Here is a 12,870-nt window from a genome sequence, read left to right as displayed (position 1 = left end):
GGGGGGATGGCCACTTCCGGTTGAAGAAGAAGGGGTGTGTGTGTGTGTTTCTTTGTGGGTGGGTGGTGGGGCGATCTCGGGTGGGTGGGATAAAGCTGGATGAAGGAAAAAGTCTAGCGAGCGGAACGGGAAAATATCTCTCGTGTTTATGGGATGGAGGGTATTGTAAACGTGCTATCGGATATCGGGCCAGCAGTGGAGTTTCCTACCCAGAGGCTACAGGCCGCTGCAGGTAGTTGGCGCCCCGCCCCAGGGCGGGTCCGGGAGGGGCGGCCGCCCCTTTTTTACTCCCCCTCTAGAACGCCCTTGCTCTCTCCCTCTGATAAATCGAGCGGAGACTTTATTATCCTCGACGTACGTGGCCTCGCAAAATGCTCCTTTGATATTCTCGCTCTTAAGTTTGAGCATCGGAAGGACTTTTTCTAATCTACTGTGTTGGGAGTGTTTTTTTTTTTTTTTTGAATACCTTCAAATAGTATGCTATAAGAAATTCAGCCACTTTCGAAAACGCTCGTGTTGTATGTACATGTGTATGCAGGATTTAGTTTAATCAGCAGCGTGGTCTTATGGTGAATATTGAATTCTTTCGTGCTTGATGTCACGGGTTCGATTCCCACTAAGAGTATCGTTGTTGGCCAGACCTTGGTTCGTTGGTAAAAGTCGGAATTTTCGACAGGGCAGACCCTCTAGGCTCGGAAGCGAGACTCGGTCAACTCGCTCCTTTCTGTCATCGGTTGCTCTTTGCGACTACTCTAGTATTGCCGTGCCCTGAATTAACTCGACTTTTATCTGATGAAATACTCCGACATATAATTTCGGTCGGAAATATTCCAAATATTGCGAATGGAATATACACGCATTCGTTTGTAATTCATCTAAATCCTCAATGGAGCTCTGCTCCATTTCGTGAAATCCAGTAACGTAGCCCTGACTCTCGTGAAAATTCTGAAATTTCCGGAGCTTTCGTACATTTTTAAATAAATTGAAGTTTAAAATTATTCTCGAAAATAATTTGCCAATATTGACTGTTGTCGGAAGCCTACAATTCTTTTTTACATTATAAGTCATAATTGTTATGTTAAGTATAATCCCTTTACATTTCAATTCCGTCAAAAATTCTGTAGCCTAAAACCATTGAAGTTATTAAATAACGGATTCCAAATTCTATTCAATTCGAGGGTTTTATGATTCCATGAACATATTTATACTAGTGTAGGGCCCGTTGATTTCAACGGGTGGTTTCGAAAAGAAATTGAAACTCGAATAAAAATAAAGTTAAAGATATGGAATCGACTGGTTTTGGAAAGACAAAGGCACAAAAAAATGAAAATTATGAAAAAAATGAAAAAACTGAAAATAATAAAAATATGAAAAAAATGAAAAATATGAAGAAAAAAAAATTTGTTCCCCATACTGGTTGATGGTTGATCATAAGAAATCGGAAATCGAAAAAGATTGTCGACGAAAGCCGAAGATACGCGAATGATTGGTTCCCCATACTTCTATAGGATAATCGAATATTAAGTAATTTTAGAGCGTTTTTTCTTTGCTTTGATTACTTTGAGAAATTCTGGTTCATCACACACATATGGCAGTCTATTATGAATATATATAATATACATATACATATATACGTTTGAAGATTTTGAAGATACTCTTCTTCGAACAGTGGCCGATTGAGCTCATATTGTACGCCAAGCTTTATCGAACTCCCAAATTTTTTTTTTGCCTACTGCGCATGCTTTTCTTTTATTGAATAAGGATTTTATTTTATTTCTGATATTCTAATCTTGAAAATAAGTTATAGAAACACTACATCTCAGATATGTATACATTGAGTATTGGTGAATCACTCTTGTCGCAAATATGAGTCCTACATTTGATTCAACAATTCAATATTTACATACATGCATACATTATTACGTAAAATATTAAAAAAGCAATCGAAGTCGAGCAAGTCCTGCGAGCTTTGTACTCGTATGTCGAGCTCAGCTCGACACAAACTTCAAATCCATTTTTAAGATAAACCATGAAAGAAAACTATATTTTTTTAGTACCCCAAATTAACAAGTGAATCTTTGAAAACAGTTTCATCTATGTTTATTTAAGGATTCGGTGCTTCTCAAACTTGCATTTTAAGAGGTCAAAATATTTGATTTTCCTAGGATTATTCTCAAACTATCTTCCTAATGTAACTACATACATAAACAAATAGTGATGTTGAATTTTTTTTTAATTCAATATTTCTCAAATTTTTTTATTAGAAAAAATATTGAGTGGCTAAAAAATAGTATATGGCTAATTAAATCCAATATAATTATAACAATTAAGTTTTTCTAAAATATAATTTTTGTACCACTGGTTCTCAATCTTGTATTTTTTATAAAGAAAACTTTTCTTTGGGAACAATTGAATATTTCATTAGAATACAAATATTTTTCATTGAAATTATTCCAAAACCTTATATTTTATAATAGCAGATGTATGTATATTCTTTAAACACTGGTTCTCAAACTTTCATTTTTATAAAAGAAAATTTTTTTTTATTAATTAAAAATTCATCATAAAAAAACAAAGCGTTTGGTCAAAATTTTATTTTCGTAATGGAAAAAAAACTGGGAATCCCTGACCTAAAGAAAAAAATCTCCATACGTTTGATATTTATTGTATGTAGTTATGTATATAATATCATTGAAATTTGCTTTCGAGACTCGTCAAAATTTACTATGACATTTAGCACATCTATTAAGTATACATATGTATGTACCAGTGGCGTGCGCTGAAATTCTCTCTATTTTTGTCGTACAGCCTTACTCAATGTGCACGAGCAGGATACAAGAGGAACAGGCTGTTCCTCTTATATCCCATTCGTGCACATTAAGTAAGGCTGTACGACAAAAAGAGAGAGAATTTCAGCGCACGCTACTGGTATGTACATATATAGATTTGTATTTATTAATTTATTTTTCTAAAATGTCCCTCCCCCCCTATACCTTGAAGAATCCTTGAACTTGTCGCTGATCATAACGATGACCTAAAATCTACTTGGAATACCTCATCAAATTCAAACTGAAGGCAAATACAACTTTCACGAAGGCTTGACAGGAAGACCCCAATGCGCCGCCTTCCTGGACAATTAATTACAAACAATGCTGCATTTTATTATTACATAAATCACTGTATTTCGAAAAGCTGAAGAACACGAAATAACAATTAATTAATTAATTAATTAATTAATTAATCCATTGAGACATTTATTAATAATTAATCCATTGAGGATTTAGATTTTGTACATATTTTTTACAAATTGTGCATACAATAAATTAAGAAGATTTTTTTGCTAATTTTGAGCAACCGTTTCAACAATGATCAAATAAAATTGGCAAACTCTGATAAGAAACGATAGATTTGCAGTCACAAATATCCCCAAATCTAACCAGCAGTATAGCGGATCGGGGTCTACCTCATGGGCCGGAATGTGAAATTACCGAAAACGCAAATATCGGGAGGCAAAGATCGAAAATCGAAAGATCTTATGTCGAAAGATCAAAAAAGAAGGGTCCATGGTAAACAGTACATACTCACGCACATACTCACTTAATTTGCGCGAGCAGGATACAACAGGAACAAGAGGAACAGGCTTTTCCTCCCGTATTCTGCGCGCGCACATTAATACGGGAGGAAAAGCCTGTTCCTCTTGTTCCTGTTGTATCCTGCTCGCGCAAATTAAGTGAGTATGTACCGTTTACCATGCACCTTTTTTTATCTTTCTACTTAAGATCTTTCGATTTTCGATCTTTGCCTTCCGATATTTGCGTTTTCGGTAATTTCACATTCCGGCCCGTCACAAAGACCGAGCGGATCGAACCCACTGATCACTTTCTGCTAAACATATGTACACACTACCATTGAGCCATACTCCTGACTAATGGCTCAATGGTAGCGTGAATATGTCCCCGTAATGAATCCCGTATTACGATAACTTTAAGAACGTGTTCAAAACAAAAAAGTCTAACTTTACAACTCAATTTACTAGTCGAGTGACGTTTTCACGAAAACCTAACCTCTCTATTTGGCCTGGTACCAACTTATAGTTGAACTGTATTTTCAGTAATATTATATTTTGACCAGTTGGAATGTAATCCACCATATGAATCAATTTATGTGGGTTAGACGGAATATATTCCAACTAGTCAATATATATTACTATCATTGAGCCATACCATTGCTGACTGTACATATGTATGTATGTGTGTACATGACCCAGTTGTCACCGAATCTACCGAAGAATAGAGTGGAAGTCGTCGAAATGTTGTAAAGATGAAAACGGTGAGAGGTGCCGCCTTTCATGTCAAACTAAAATTTGTCACAGCGCACTGCAAATTGATAGCGCATTTTACAAATTGTTTATTTGCACACTGGAATCGATGGGCGAAGTGTGACGAGCCCGAATTCGATCGCGTCAATCCGGGGAGATCTCGGGCGCGAAGACGACGCCGATGCAAAAACCCACTTCCGGTTGCGGCCGAAGGGATGACGGAGGCGCGTTGGGGGGTTGGGAGGGCACGGGGGGATTTGTCTCCCCTCAGCCACCCCTACGGCTAATTGCCGCGGCGCCCCATTGGCGGGGCTTCGCGGAGGCGTGGTCGTGGCCAGATAATCAATACGTCAATATACACCGGCGACACTGGACCCCCCTCCCCCCCCAAACAACGTTTATTTATTTATTATTTATTTATTAATTTATTTAATATAAGCGTCCGGTCCGATCTGGCCGGCCGCAAAAACCGAGCTCCGATGCGAGCGTCCCACTTTCCCGCGGCAGAGGTCTCCGAGTTCAACCGATAGAACCTTTGTTGTGTAAATACACATGTGTATGTATGTGTGTTTGTACGTATGAGTAGTTATATTTGACAGTGGCCGAAGTTCAATTTTCAGTTCCAAAAATGAAATTTCTGTTTGACTCAATTCACAAATTGTTATCGCTCGTTTTAGTTCGATGTGTCTCGGAATCTCGGAAAAGCAGAGAAAACGTATTACAGGCCCACTGGTATTTTTAATACAATTTCTGTTTGACTGAATTCACAAATTGTTATCGCTCGTTTTAGTTCGATATGTCTCGGAATCTCGGAAAAGCTGAGTAAACGATTACAGGCCACCAGTATTTTTAATTCAATTTCTGTTTGACTCAATTCACAAATTGTTATCGCTCGTTTTAGTTCGATATGTCTCGAAATCTCGGAAAAGTAGAGTAAACGTATTACAGGCCCACTGGTATTTTTAATACAATTTCTGTTTGACTCAATTCACAAATTGTTATCACTAGAGGTCGGAATCTGAAGGGGCCGGAATCGCGCCTAAGGGGGGCGAATAACCCCCGTTATTTTTTTTTTGATTTTTTTTTTGATTTTTTTTTTATTTTTTTTTTATTTTTTTTTTTAATTTTTTAATTTTTTTTTTTTTTTAATTAAATTAGCTTAGTCATGTTTAAGCGGTTTATATTATAAACACTGAGCGAAGCCGGGTAATACAGCTAGTATAAAATAAATACAGTAATTGAACACTTTAAGATTTCAAATTAAACAATCCCTCAACCGGATCAGCATGCTTTAAACAAATCCAATATAATAGAAATCTACATAGTTGAGGAGCTTGATGCCTCTGGAAAAAGGTGTATATGCCTATCTGTAATTGATATCTAAAATCATAAATGAAATAATAAAATAGAATGTGTTTCCTTTATTATAAATAAACATATTATTAATGTGGGCTCTATTTATTCAAGGGGATCAATATAATGTAACTGGAGGAATTCAGAAATTTGTACTGTTTTTATTTTAATATTAGTCACTTTAGGGTGTTTTTTTATTTTTATTTTATTATAGTTTTTAAATATTGAAAAGATTTTTTGTGCGTAATTTCTTTGTTTTTTTTTTATCATCATCATCATCATTATTTACAATCATTCAGCCCCCCCCCCTGCTGGATGAAGGCCTCTCCAACAAGCTTCCACACGTCTCTGTTTTGCGTAACTTTCATCCATCTCACCCCAAATATTTTCCTCATTTTTTCTACCCATCTTCCTTGATGTCTTCTTTCATCCTTTTTTACGCTCTGTTTCTTTTATAATGTTTTTTATATAATACTAGTTGTTTTACTCGGCTTCGCTCAGTCTTTGTAATATAAACAGCTCAATCATGGCGAATCTAATAGTAAATATTCATTTGTTTTTTTATTAAATTTATTTGAATCGAAAAAAATATATACCGAATTGTCTTCATAGAAACTTAGATTTTTTTTCGATGTTACCAGCCGACATTACATAATTACATAGTTACAAAGTCTCTTTCGAAATTTAATATTAGATTTGTCAAAATTTTAGATATCATTTACAGTAGATTATCATATGTAAGTTTAAGTATTGGGTCAATTCGAAGAGAATTATTTGTTACATGACTTAATATTACGACTTTCTCACTTTCACGAATCATGATTTTTATCAGTTGTTGAGATAAAAATATTGCCAATTGTTTTACATTACTCTTGTATTTCACTAGCTGAATTGAATTGTCCAGTGTTGCTCGGGGAGGTTTGAAATTGAAATAAAATGAGTAAAAACTTTATTTTTTCAAAACATTATGATCCCAACTACATATGGATACTGTTAGATGGAGTATCAGGAAACACATAGTATATTAAATTTGACGGTTTCAAATTAAAAACTATAAATAGAAGATTCATCTTTACATCTGTGCTTATAATAGACATAAAACGGTCCATATACATATGTATGTATATGTAAATTGGATCTAAAAATATTTGACACATGTTCAATACAAAGAGACTCGTTTCGACAATAGAGTATGACTCAACGTCGGTTGAAATAAAAGTGAAAATTGTTCAACGAGCCGTTCGAGTGTCTGTGTCGTTTAATTGTTGGCACATCTTTGAACCGCGGGTACCACCGGCTAGACAAAGGGCAAGGAACAGGGAGATGGAAAGAGTGAAAAGGGCACATGTGCCGATTATTAACGGTTTTCACGGTGCGGTTGTCAAATGAGACTCTCGGGTGACATTTCGATCAATTTAACACCGTGAATGCCGGAGCCCTCAAAGCGGTCTATCAAATGACTCCTCTCGTCAACCTAAAAGGGTGACCCACCCTTTTTCTTCACATTATCATTCGAAAGGCCTACTGCGAAAGCTTTTCATATCACACAATGTTCATATGTATGTATATCGGACAAATTTCTCATTAATTCGTTTTGTTCTCCAGTTTCTACGTGGTAATACATCATGTCCGTCGTTGCTGAAACAATTGGGACCTTATGTCCCTAGTAATTATGTGCGTAGTAGACATCATAATTTGATCCTGTCCGCACAGTTCTTTATCGAATGGCTCCTATTCCAAGAGCTATCCGACTTTTCAATGAAATCGTTGCTGCTGAGCCTGAATGTGATATTGTCCACCTCAGTGAGCGTAGATTATCGGATATTATTTTAACCTATTTGACTGATAGCCTGCGCTCGTCATTATTTTCATAATTGAATGTGATGTATGTAATTTTGGTAAGGAATTTTGATCTTCTCTCTTCTATTTGCGACTCGTAAGGATGTTTTGTATCTGCGGATGGTTCTTATACATATATTGGTGCTCGCTATAGGTGCAAGACATTTGATATTTTTACTTTATCTGCTATTATGTATTATAACCAGCAGAATAGACTAGTGGTTAGGATATAATGCTTTGAACAGAGTGGTCACGGGATAAAATCCCACTGGTTTCTGCTGGCCACACCTTGGATTTGTGACTCCAGGTCGATCGTTTCCAATCAGAGTTTGTCAATTTATCTGATTTTCATTGAAACGGCTCCAACAAATTGGCAACCTTACCCATTTTCTCACAAAATCTCAAGTTATTAGCAATTTCGAATTTCGCTGAATTGCATATAATGCTGCAAATTTACAAATTTGCCATAAATGTCTGTGTAGATGTTAATTGAATATTTATTGAATTTCGCTGAATTGTTTAAAACGCTGCAAATTTACAAATTGGACCATAGATGTGTTTGTGGATATTAATTGATATGTATTTATGTATTTTGTATCATATGTATGTATGTATAATGTTTCTGGCCAGGAAGACACCTTGAGGCTACTTGTAAATTAAAGATAAAAATAATGATATTTTTTTATGATTATGTATAAATGTATTTTTTGTCTGTGTATGTATGTATGTATGCATATATATTTGTATTTTTCTCATCTCTCTGCATTTTTCGACCATTGTTACGCATTAGGGACTCCTGTAATATCGTATTAAAAAAATATATTTTAGAAAAAATCAATTTGATCAGTGAGAACAGTGTCACGACAAATCACTCATGGATTTTACACTCAACTTAAATCGATAAAATACAGCAAATAAATTTTCAATATAAAACATTGTCAAAAAAACGAATATGGGTAATACAATCTGTTGTCGTCACTAGGGATTACAATACCGAAAGTACCGATACCGGTGGTATCGGTATTTGACCGAAAATAAGTTTTTGGTACTACCGGTACTATAAACTAAATAAAAGCTTTTGAAAATCCGCAGATTTATCAAAATAATTGATCTGACTTTACAAACGATTGCAGTGATCGTAATTTACACGTTTGAACTGGGTCTACAAATATCGGAAGGCAAAGATTGAAAATCAAAAGATCTTAAGTCGAAAGATCAAAAAAAAGGGTGCATGGTAAACGGTACATACTAATGTACATACTCACTTAATTTGCGCGAGCAGGATACAACAGGAACAAGAAGAACAGGCTTTTCCTCCCGTATTCTGCGCGCGCACATTAATACGGGAGGAAAAGCCTGTTCCGATATTTGGGTTTTCGGTAATTTCACATTCCGGCTCGTCACAGAGACCGGTTTCAACTATATATGATTTGATACATGTGTCATTGCATCGATCAAAAACTATAAGCGGTTGAGTGTAAAATCCGTGAGTGATTTGTCGCGGAACCAGTGAGAACCGATAGATTGATTGGTCAACTTATAAATTCGTTTGATTGATATGGATATTCAATTTAATTAATGTCGAGCCTTTCGATCTACATATAGTCCCATCACCATTTTTATATATGTACAAAACGATAAAAACACTTACTCCTCATTGTACTCGTATAGGAGCACTCGATTCGATATCGCTCAAGTATTTCCACACCGACGGGAAGCCGGCTATCTTGATCGCATAATTAGCGATAGAGGTAGCTGACGGGGAGGAGGGGAGGGGGGAGTGTTGGGGTGTCCACGACCCCGGCCTGCCAAACCCTGCAATTAATCATAATAAAGTTAGGTGAGCGATAGTGTGCCACGATAGGGGGACCACTAAGTGAATGTTTCTAATTGTCGGCTTGGGCCGCCGCTAATGAGGACAGACACTGATTGACCCCAAAGCACCTGGTTGACCAAACTGTGAGTCACTGGGGTGCGGAACACCCCTGACTATGATTTTTTTTATGACGATGCGGAGTCTTCGATTTGTATCGCAAAACGCGTACTCGACGCAGGGTGAAGGACGTTTCGTTTGTGTGTATGAAATTTTCAAATCGAAACTTCGCCAGTGTGTCTGATTGTCACTGTTGTAATATGATGAATTTTATACGAAATTGAATTGTAAGTATTTGATAAATATCTGGCTGTGTTTGTGTAGACTTGTTTCTAGTAGCTCATCTAGCCGATCTAGCATCAGACTTAGGATGTAAAATGTACATCTTTTCGCATTCACCCCCCACTAGACCCACGATGACCAATTACATTTCGTTTCAATTTCGCATTGCATTTAGTCAAGAAATATGACGTTTTTCGTGCGTACGGATGGCGGTTGGTAGAATTTGATTTTTATTTTTTGTTAGTTTTGAGATCGTGTTTTGTATTTTGAAATGTTTACATTAATAAATTTTTTTATATAAAATACGCAAGTTGTTGATATTATTAATTTATTTATGGAATACGTATATATTTTATATTTATGGAAATTTGTATTTTTTAGACGATAAAAGCTTACAGTAATATTATTAAAGATCTTGCGTTGAATTATATTGTAATAATATTATGTAGTTTAATAAGAAATAATTTAAAAGAAATATAGAAATTATTTTAAGTCCTTACAATGTTACAACACATTGCACGAATTCGACAGTATAAACGGTTCTCATAAGTCATATGTAAGTCTCACACTACATATGTAAGTATCGACTATAGTTTGACAACTAATAAGGAACAATATTTGTTCACAATGTCTATTTGGAATATTCACTAAAGAGCAGACTATGTTCCAAAGACAATTTTTTATTAAATGATGGACTGAACGATTCAGATTTATTACGATTGCTTGAAATTCAATTTTTATAAACCCTTTAGAAGAAGGTTTTCAAGCCGAAAGATGATGATGTATGTATATATGTGCATATACATATATGTATATTAGGTCAGAGCGATAAAGCCGAATTTTAGATTTTCACAATGGACCTGGTGGAAGACTTGATGGATTTTAAATAATGTAATGTACCTCCAACCAATCGATTTTCTCGACAAAAATTTCTAAAAAGTAGGTATTTCGTACACATTCTGTTTATTATTTATTTATTTTATTCTAAACAGACCATTGTGGCATAACAGGAATTCCTAAAGCGCCACAATGGTCAAAAACATAACACAAAGAAAAAACAAAATAACAATTAAACACAAATCAATACACAACGAAAATAATACACCCATCAATTATACATAAAAAAAATACATTTGAACATAAACATAAATACATCCATACATAAACATAAAAAACAGCATTTAATAATAACAGATAAAGTAAAAATATCAAATAAAAAAATATATAGCATAAGGAATGCCTTGCACCTACAGGCAGTTTCAATAAATATGTAAGAAACAACTACAAATACAAAACATCCCTGTAAGGCCCAAATGGAAGAGAGTTAATCAAAATTTCACTCATAAATCACAATCAATCATGAAAACAATGATGAGCGCAGACTACCAGATAAATGGGTTAGAGTAATTTACGCTCATTAAGGTGGAAAATATCTTATGGAAATAAATATTATGTTATCTGATTATAATTGTGATATGAACCACTTCTGAATTCTGTTACAAAATATTGAATTTAATTAATGAACCCAAAATGAAGCTAGAGGAGTTTAATCATTAACGAACCGATAAAAAATTACATCGGAATTTTGTGTTTGACTTTTTACCATCCCTTAATAACTCACATGCTAAACAATTAAACAGTTATAATAGTTATTTTTTCACTCCGATTTTCTCTCATCTCATATAAACATTTATAAAGATTGTAAATCTTTTCCTGTAAATCTGTATATGGTACAGTCGAAGTGTATTTTAAGTTGTTATACATTCCAAATGGTGTTTTAGGTCATTCATATTCGAATACAATTCAACTAGTAAATTATATCTCTAGAAGCGCAAATATACTTTCAACAACGTGCGCCAGTTGTAATGTAACAGTTGAGTTTTAACAGATCAGAAGTTCTTACGAATTCTTTAGAATTCAATAATCCGTTAATATTTGCAAGGTATTGTGAATTATGGTAATTAGTACCGTATTACGATAGCTCTAAGAAAGAGTTCAAAATAAAAATGTGACTTTCCAACTCAATTTACTAGTCACTTTAGTGACTTTTCACAAACCTCTCCATCTAACCTGGTACCAACTGTATTTTCAGTTGTAATATATGTATATATATATATATATATATATATATATATATATATATATATATATATATATATATATATATATATATATATATATATATATATATATATATATATATATATATATATATATATATATATATATATATATATATTTACAAGTTAGAATGTAATTCGCCATATGAATCATCTTACGTGGAACAGAGGAAATATATTCCAACTAGTCAAAATATATTATATGTAAAAAATAAAAAGCATTTTAAATCAAAATCATAGTCGAAAGCTTTATTTCTCGTAGGGTATGTAGCGTTTCTAACTTCAACAAATTAGAGAAAATCTACCGACGGATTTTTCCGTGAAAGTTCACCTTAAATTTTTCAACTGATGACTTTATGAACAAATATATCTATAGTTATTTAGCAACTCGTCTGCAACCTGAAAGTTGTCTACGAATACATAAGGCTACTATTAATAATGCAATCGGTTGGGTGATCCTAATTTGCATAGCAATCAAATACAAAATAGATATGTATAAAATATACTATGAACATTGATAAGAATTAGGTTTTGAGCTTTTTTCTACTGAAATTAGAAAAAAATGTGGGATAAGATAGATAGAGTTGCTCAAAACACAGACTTTTATTAAAATAAGATAACATTATAAAATACTAACAGGAATAATAATGTATGAAATATATGTACATATAATGATCGATGGAAAAGTAGCTATTCGAATAGACCTAAAATTTATTTTCGACATAATTTATGAATAATTAGCTGAACCCGGCATGCGTTGCAATTCCAGAATAAGGCATGCAATTCCCGTTTCCGTTTCCGTTCCTGATGCGTTCCAGTTCCCGTTCCCGTTTCAAGTGATGGTCGGAGCCCAACTAACATCTCTTCAACGCCATGTCGTCATAAACCAACTGGTAACGAGATTACCAACGAACACATTTCCTTGACTACACAATGACGCATCAAACTTTCGCGTCGGTAAAATCGTAATTACGAATATTATTATTAAGAGGTTTTTTCCCGTTTTTTTTTTCATAGTAAGCTTCCCGGACTTGCATACAAAAAATCCTGAAAGTTTCATCGTAATTAGTTGAGTGATTTAGGAG

This window comes from Arctopsyche grandis, chromosome 2 (genome assembly GCF_051622035.1).
Source record: "Arctopsyche grandis isolate Sample6627 chromosome 2, ASM5162203v2, whole genome shotgun sequence".
Taxonomy (NCBI): Eukaryota; Metazoa; Arthropoda; class Insecta; order Trichoptera; family Hydropsychidae; genus Arctopsyche; species Arctopsyche grandis.
Note: the sequence above shows the minus strand (reverse complement) of the source record.